This window comes from Sander vitreus, chromosome 6, assembly GCF_031162955.1.
Source record: "Sander vitreus isolate 19-12246 chromosome 6, sanVit1, whole genome shotgun sequence".
Taxonomy (NCBI): Eukaryota; Metazoa; Chordata; class Actinopteri; order Perciformes; family Percidae; genus Sander; species Sander vitreus.
In genome coordinates, this window is record NC_135860.1 from 9308696 (window position 1) to 9317159 (window position 8464).

The following is an 8464-nucleotide window of genomic DNA, read 5'->3' on the forward strand; positions in this document are numbered from 1 at the left end:
TAGGTGCGCTAGAGAAAGGGAAAGAAAGAGTGTGAAATAATGACAGAGAGGTGGACAGAGGGTGCTTTCTTTAAAAACAGACCTTCACAGACACAGACCGGGTCTGGTTCAAACCCCTGCTTTGTCTCAGCAGCAGGGTCAAGCGGGCTGCACATCCCAATCTCAGCACTACTCCAGTGAGCAGAGCATCAGTGAGGATAAACAGAGAAATAGAAAAAAATGGGACAGAAAAAGGCACAGAGGGAGACGTGGAAGGGAGATGAGGAATGGAAAGAAGAGAGGGAGCCGGAAAGCCATTTAAAGCCATCTCCTGTCGGAGGTCTGGGTATCCTCCACCTCTCTCCTTCACTCTCCACCTCCTCCTTCTCTCCATCGTGTTGTTGCTGTGTTTTCCACCCCTGCTGAGGGCCCACTCATGCCCCCCTGCCTCAACCCCATATTGGATCTCAGTAGGCATTTTGTGCTTTTAAATGAATAGGCAAATGAGAAACAGGGTCCAATCGAAGGAGGGTGAGGGCGGGTAGGGGTAGAAGAGGGGAAAACGAGTAGCAGGGGAGCAGAGGCAATTGGGTCTCTGGGCGGAAATATAACCCCCCACCCTCACCCTAAACACTCCACACACAAACTCACTCACACATACACTCAAATGTCAGGGGTGGCTAAGAGCCTGGGGGAAGGCACCTAATTTCAATATGGCCTCCTGCCGGGCGCCCCTGATGCAGCGACTGGGAGACCCCCGCTCAGAGACCCACTGATCTGTGATAAAAGCTGCCTGTGCATCCTCATCATCCTCTTCCAACTTCAAAATCCAATTCCAACTCCTCCAAATTGCTTATTGGTCTTTTTTCTCTCGGTATACTGCACCTTTATGTACTAGGACACATTTGTTTGAGGTCATATTGTGCCTGAAATATGCTTCTTTAAATGCACCTGTTAAGGATAATTCCAGTTTATTACAACTTTATAGTTATGCTATTCTTCATGTTGGTAATAATAAAGTTGCACTCAACAAGTTAATTGCTTCGCTCTGGGAATGCTGCAACATTGCTAAACTTTAGTCAGACTACCTCTTGTGTCTTTTTTTGTCTGAACAACAGTCCAAAACCCCAAAGATATTCATATTCTTATCATTATAATGATATAAAACCTTACATCGGAGAAGCTGGAATCAGAGAATGAATGTAAAAAAAAGTAATTACATAAAACACTATATATATATATATATATAAACAGGAGGAGGGAGGAATAATCAAAAGGTCGTATTTGAATTTGTATATGTATTTGATATGTTGCTAACTATCAGTAGAAACTTATCAGAAGATTACAGAAAATGTGAGAGAGGAAACATACAAAAATCCATAATTTTCTAAGCCAATGACTTAACTTGTCTGCTACCCGATATTTGATTTTTTTTTTTTTTTTTTTTTTTACTTTGGACTACCAAAGTAAAAAACACTTATTAAGACACTTAAAAGACACTTATTTTATAAGAATGTGTTTCACTTGTTAGTTCATAAGTCACTGTAGCAAGTAGCAAAGCTTATAATAATGCTTATTTTGAAAAGAGGTAAAGCAACGTGGTCGCATTAACACAAGAAATGAAGATAGAGAACAGAGTAAAATAGGACAGGAGTAGAGACAAAGACACAAAGGTTGGAGCACCGAGGTGAGCCAGGCTACCGCTGTGCACCTATGTCATGGTGGTTTGGTGGAGCCTGTACAGGGGTCTCCAATAAGGCCCCTTAAAATTTTAATCCTTTTCCCTCCTACAGCTGGAATGTGACACATACACACACACACACACACACACACACACACTTGCATCAACACACACACAGTAGCTCCCAGTGGCTCCCGCACTAAGCCTGCAGAGGGCCCTGAAATATTAATGTACAAAGTAAATTAAAGCTGCAACAAAAAGAGATAGGGTTTTCGCTGTCTCTTCCTGTATATCTGACTGTCTATTCTTTATGACTGGGTGAGGGGGTGGCAGTCAGTGCAAGTGAGGAAAAAAAGAAAAGGAGTGGGTGGATGAATCGAGTGGAGGAGGTGAGGAAGGTGGGTGGCAGATAAAGAGAGTGCAACATGTCTAATGATTTAGGGCATAGAAGGTTTGTGCTCCAGCTTTGGACAATGGTGATGAGCTGGACGACTTCACAACTCACATAACTAGAGGAGATAAGGAAAAATGTTAAATAAGACACTTGAGAAAGAGAGTGAAGACATGAAAATAGTTGTACGAAGTGAGAAAAAAGGAAGGAAGGAAGGGAAGGGAACGGAAACTTGAAAAAGAAGTTGAGGAGAAGTAAAAAAAAATGGTGCAATGTAGATCAGTATTATTTTAAAAGGGTCTGGGGTCATGTTTGCTAGAGTTGAGAAAGAGAAGGAGTATGCATACCTTGCCAGCTTGTTTGTGAATGTTGGCCCTTATTTCTGCCCTCCTGCCTGTTTATAGAGCTGCGTGGTGAGACAGGTGAGAAAGTGGCAGCAACCTTGGACCCCCCCATACTGGCCTCTGACCCCTTCGACTTTGACTGGCAGCTCGTCGTACTTCTACAATGAGTCTGAGAGAATATCTTCACACACACCTGCACAGAGGTACATACACACTCAGAAACACCCTCAAGCAGAGAATCTACAAGGCTGATTAACAGACACTTTTCTCCGATACATATAAACCAAAACACAGTTTTCTTCTTTCACTCACACAGTTTTCTGTTTCACACACATGCACGCACGCACGCACGTACACACATGCGCGCACGCACGCACGCACGCACTCACACACACACACACACACACACACACACACACACACACACACACACACACACACACACACACACACACACCATGGCCTCAGCTCTTCATGTGCATTTCCATATGTGCTTGCTTGTACAGTATTAGCTAATTAGCTAATCAAACATTACAAAAAGTACCAATTTTCAAACATGTTAACACAGCACAGAGACTCATCCTAAAAAGCTTCAAATTGCCACCTGATCCATAAATCTTCCTCTGCCTCATTCTCATTCTTTTTTAAACACACACACACACACACACACACACACACACACACACACACACACACACACACACACACACACACACACAGCAGCATAGACTTTATCTCTACCATCAATTTCTCCTTTCTGCATATGGCTGGAGCTGCTTATGCATGTGCTGCGGAGCTGTACTTTATCAAACGACCCGTCCTGGGCTTGGGGCCATGCATTATTAAACACAAGCACCACACACACACACACACACACACACACACACACACACACACACACACACACACACACACACACACACTCTCTAACTAGTAAAGGGCTCGTTGCAGGGCCTACCCGGACAGGTACACACACATACTTTGCAGTATTTGCAAACACCATCGACCAAGTGTTAGAGGGCAGACACCACTGGAGCTAATTCAGAAATGTTGTGTAGCTAGCTGTCTGGATTCACTCTGCAGAGATCTGAGGAGCACTTAACCATAGTCCTCAGAAATCCACCGCAGTTTAAAATTCCAACACAAAGAAAGCGGAAGGTAATGGACATCCAGCCAAAATGAAAGACATCCAGCGGAATTTCCGGCAGCACCTTAACAATCTCGGATGTGCAACGTACTGTATTAGTAATAATAATGCATACTAAGAAAACTATTTTTCCCGTTGTACTGTAAACATTGGTGTTTTGTAAATGTGTCTTATAATCCCATTAAAGATGGACCACAAGACTTAGCATAATGGTACATTTTGCTGATACTTATGTACTTTTACATTTTTTAATGCAGGATTTATACTTTTAATAGAGTATTTTAGCATTTTGGTGTTGCTACTTTTACTTAAGGAAAACATCTGTATACTTTTTCCACCATTGCTTTTCTGGCAAAAGTAATGCCAAAATTCCATACAGTTCCATACATACAGACACCCCCGCTTGCTGTACCATGAGCAGCTGTGGTCTCAGCCTGTGACGCAACATGGCGTGAATAATTTTCTATACAAGAAAACATGGCTGCCTTATGTCACAAAACCTTCTATATACATATACAGATAAAAACACACATGAGCGACTAGATATACATGTTCACATACACTTTCAGCCTCTGTGCTGAGTCTGGCTGCTCACCAGGGTAATATACCCTGTCACGCTGCAGAAAATGAATTTGACAAATTGAGCCTCAAGTGTTTTGTACAATGAGCTTTGGATCTGAAGTACTAAAACTTCCCTTCCAGTCTCTGCTATGGAATACAAATTCATTTTTTTCAAGAACACAGAATGGATTTGTCAAATGGTAAGATTTTGAAATGTATGGTACACAAGTGGGTCTTGCATAGCAGAAGTTATTATGACACAGACATGCTCTGGTCTCTGCCTTTGGATGAAATGGTTGATGAATTTTCCACTAATGGCAGAATAAGTGCACAAGAAACCAAGGCTGTGCTGGCCATTACTGCATGCTTGCATCAGCCATTTATCACAGCCCGTTAACACTGTAATATAGTGTGATGTGTGCCTCTTTCTTTAACAGGTGTGAGAGTCAGCCAAGGTAACCAGCTGCTGGGTCGACCCCTCTCTCACCTCTCACACCTCCTCTGTCTCAAAGAAACTGGAACACTTACAGCGTTAGTGGCAGGAAGTACCACAGGTGTATGTGTGTAGTCATAACATACCCAGCCTTACCCAAACACTGACATGCCTAGCAGGTGTGTGAGGAGGCTCTTGTGATCTTGGAGACCTTTCAAAGTTTGATATACTGTGACTGGAATTTGATTTATGGCTAGATTGGTGTTTTTTTTTATATCAGCTGTAAGGAAGACTGCTTTGTACCCATCCTAGTACAATAAAGAGTAAGTAATGAAAAGAAAAAATCCCCTTTTAGTTTTCATTCCTTTGGGTTATAATGAAATTTTTTTTAACAACTCCTGAGTTTGCTGGAATTGAAAGACATACGAGTTCAACAGGACAAGGAACACTTGCGATCACACACACTTTCTTATTTGTAAGAAAAAGCAAAGGAAAACTTAAAAACTATAGACCAATCTCTATATTGTAAACATCTAGTAATATTTGATTCCCTGGTTCAAGTTTGACCTACTGAAGATGTGCATCTACTTTTTTTTTGTTTTATCCTATTAAGGATTATTACCAATATTTCAATTGCGTTCACTTTGGGTTTCACTTTCTGGTTTAGTTATTAAATCTAAAACAGAGAATAGTGTTAATAATTCAGACAGAGCAACAATCAGTCCAATCATATTCATGCAGGTTTACAGCGTGGTCTTTATAACCTCAAACCTCTCACTTTTGCGTGTATTGTGTGTGTATTTTATCTTGTTTGTGACATCTGATCGGATCTGGAAAGGTGCTTTGTACTGTAGATAAATGTTACTTACTGTTATAGTTTGCTGATACACTCTGTAGTGGCTTTGCTGTAGCATTTCCCGCCTCTATACTCATTTGCCATAAATGGTCAATTCCTCGATGTAATTGTCTTTGAGTGAAATTCACTTGGTGAGTAAAATGTTATCATAAACAACAGGTTATGAAAATGACACACAGGTTGTTTTAAAACCCTGAAATGTCCTTTACGCATCTGTAATATTTAAAAAAAAAAAAGTTTTATGAGTTTGAAACCTCAAATAGTGCAGTGTATACATCCTTTATCATCAGTAGAAAAGAAGTTTGTCTTTTCTATAAGCGTGGCTGTTTTTTGTTTTAGTTTTTTAATTTCACCTTTTTTTTTAAAGAAATAAATACATTATAAATACATACAGTTTAGAAATTACATAAAATACAATTTGAAATACTACACAGACAACAGTAAACACTTATAACGAGAGAAGGGCGCAGGTACATGGGTGAGTAAGAGAGGGAAAACCATACAGATATTTAGCTGGACATTTTTCAGGGGTACATTTACTGATACATTTCTCTTTGACCTGCAGAAATGACAGACACTCAGCTCCTGTCACAGACTTGCCTGTGCCTCTGCACCCAATGTGTTGTTGTATGGCATTATAAAGGGTCGGGGATTGCATTGCAGTATTTACGGCAGTGCAAGCACCTTAACATGAAGTGTTGGGTATACTCATGTGCTCAAATTGTCTGCATTCAACTCTGACCCTCACAGCACAGACAGCAGAGAAGGTGCTGCACTGTAGAGAGGTGGAGAGCTGTATGCGAATGACCGCTGTGTCCTCCACCCTGCATGTCTGTCACACCTCTGACCACCGTCGAGACCGTAGCTTTTGCAAATGAAGAGTAAGGAAGCAAAGGACACAATGCACAATGTTTATTCAGGAAGTGAACTGACTGGAAGGGCATCTAAACCCTGTCATGTTCATGAATGAGTTGTAGACATTTTGTTGTGTTTCACTAAAACAAAAACATTCACAAGGATACGTTGTAGGTTATGACCCAAAATGAGATCAGTGTCCTCTGCTGCAAAGTCAAAGAGAACAGGAACATGGAAGAGTTGATAGGAATCTCTTGCTATCTTTATCAAACAACATCTTTAGTGTAGAGATGAACTACTTTAGATGGGTTGAGCTGAACACACCAAGTGAGGTTCACAGAGGTTGTACGATTTGGCATTCATTCATTTTTTTGTAGCTGTAAGGCGAGGGCTGGACTGCTTGGATGCGTCTGCGACCTGTGGCATCATGTAATGTGTTTGACAAGCGTTTCCGCCCTGCAATGCCCAGCCTGGTGTACGATTGCCAGCTCTGGCTCATACCTATCTGGGGTGATGCTGGCTGAGTTTCCTCTCTGGATCACCGGCCAACTTTTCTCTAACAGCTCTCTTTGCTTTGTATAATGTTATCGGATGGGTTATTACCCCGAGCAACAGTCTTAAATGTTAAGAGATAAAGAAAGCACATACGATAATGTTTTTATAGTTATATGTGATAATTGTTTTCAAGGTGTCTCTCGGCAGTCACAGCTCACGGGTGACAAGCTGGAAGAGCAGTCTAGCACATTCTGTCTGCCTCATTGCACCCGCGCCCAGCCGCAACATGCTTGCTTACCCCAACAAAATGAAAAATCAATACATGTCTCCCATCTCCCCCATCGTTTGCAGGACAATTGACCCTGACACCATGATCTCTCAGTGTGAGTGATATTATTTCCACAAGGTTGGGCAAGAGGTATAAGACACATTTTTCAATAGGCAAGCAGGACACCTCTGAAAGCACCTTCCTGCCAACGGCCAATAAAGTCAAGTGCAGGCCATCAAACAAATAAATAGCTGTGGCAGGTTTAGGGTCTTTAAGGGCTTGATCGAAATCCAGGCATTTTTTCTGTTGGTTTAAAAAAAATAACAAAGTAGAAGTTTTAACACAAGTTACCATCCTACTCTCAACTTTTCTCCTGTTGCACTTACTGTGGAAAGAACAATTAGTAAAGATTAACATTTCTGCAAATTAAAACACAATTTCATCTATACATTAGAGATACATTTAGGATCTACAATTTAGTGATTATATTATTTTAGTCTTACTAATCGGTCATGCTGCCTCAGGCTAGTCTGCATTTTAATTATGGACAGTAATAATGGCAACAAGTGAGAGTTTTTTTTTTTTTATCAAAGATATTTAGAAATGCTCTAATTTCGTATTTGCATATAAGAGCAGGCGAATCTCAGCACACACCAGAAAAAACCCCACAGCAACCTCCTCTCCCTCTCAGATGCAGTTTTCTTTTGGCTTTTCTCTGGATTCGGCCGCATTCCTACCGTTTTTCTCAACATGCCATAACTCATAGCCAGGGACACAGACTTCCTGCTGAGGTGTCGCGCTTTGAGCTTTCTCAAACACAGCCAGGTTTTAATGTATTAAAATACACTCTGTCAGCACATTTTCGAAATTATGGGCTAGATTAAACGGCAACTTTGACCCACCTGTCAGAAGATACAAGCTTTTTTGCTGAGAGAGATTAATGCTTTGCTCTAACATTTTCTCCTGAACCCCCCTGAATGTTAATCAGAGCCCAAGAGCAGCAGTTGGGAGATTGGTCATTAGGTGAGGTGGAACACATTGATTTTTAATTTTGACATGCAAATTTGTTTGCCACCCTATTTGTACAGTAAGCTGACCTGCTTGCGTTCTTCTCAGCACTTCTCAGCATCATGGGATACTTTGTTTCAAAGTGAGTGATTAGTTTACTTCCCTGGCAAGTTGTGTGAAAGTATGAGTCCAGTGGTAGCACAGCGCTTTGCTCTTTCCTATTTGCAAAAGAGATTTCAAGCTTGACATGCCTCGAGTGACATTTGTGGATATTAAATTATTCCAATACATTGTATGGTTAAAATTTACATTCAAATGTACTTACATTTTAAGGCTAAAATGTTCAAGTAGTGCAAAATATGGCACTTGTACACATTATTAATAATGCAAATAAACAAAATCAAAACTCAACTTTTAATAAAAACGAATTAACAAAACTAAAATCT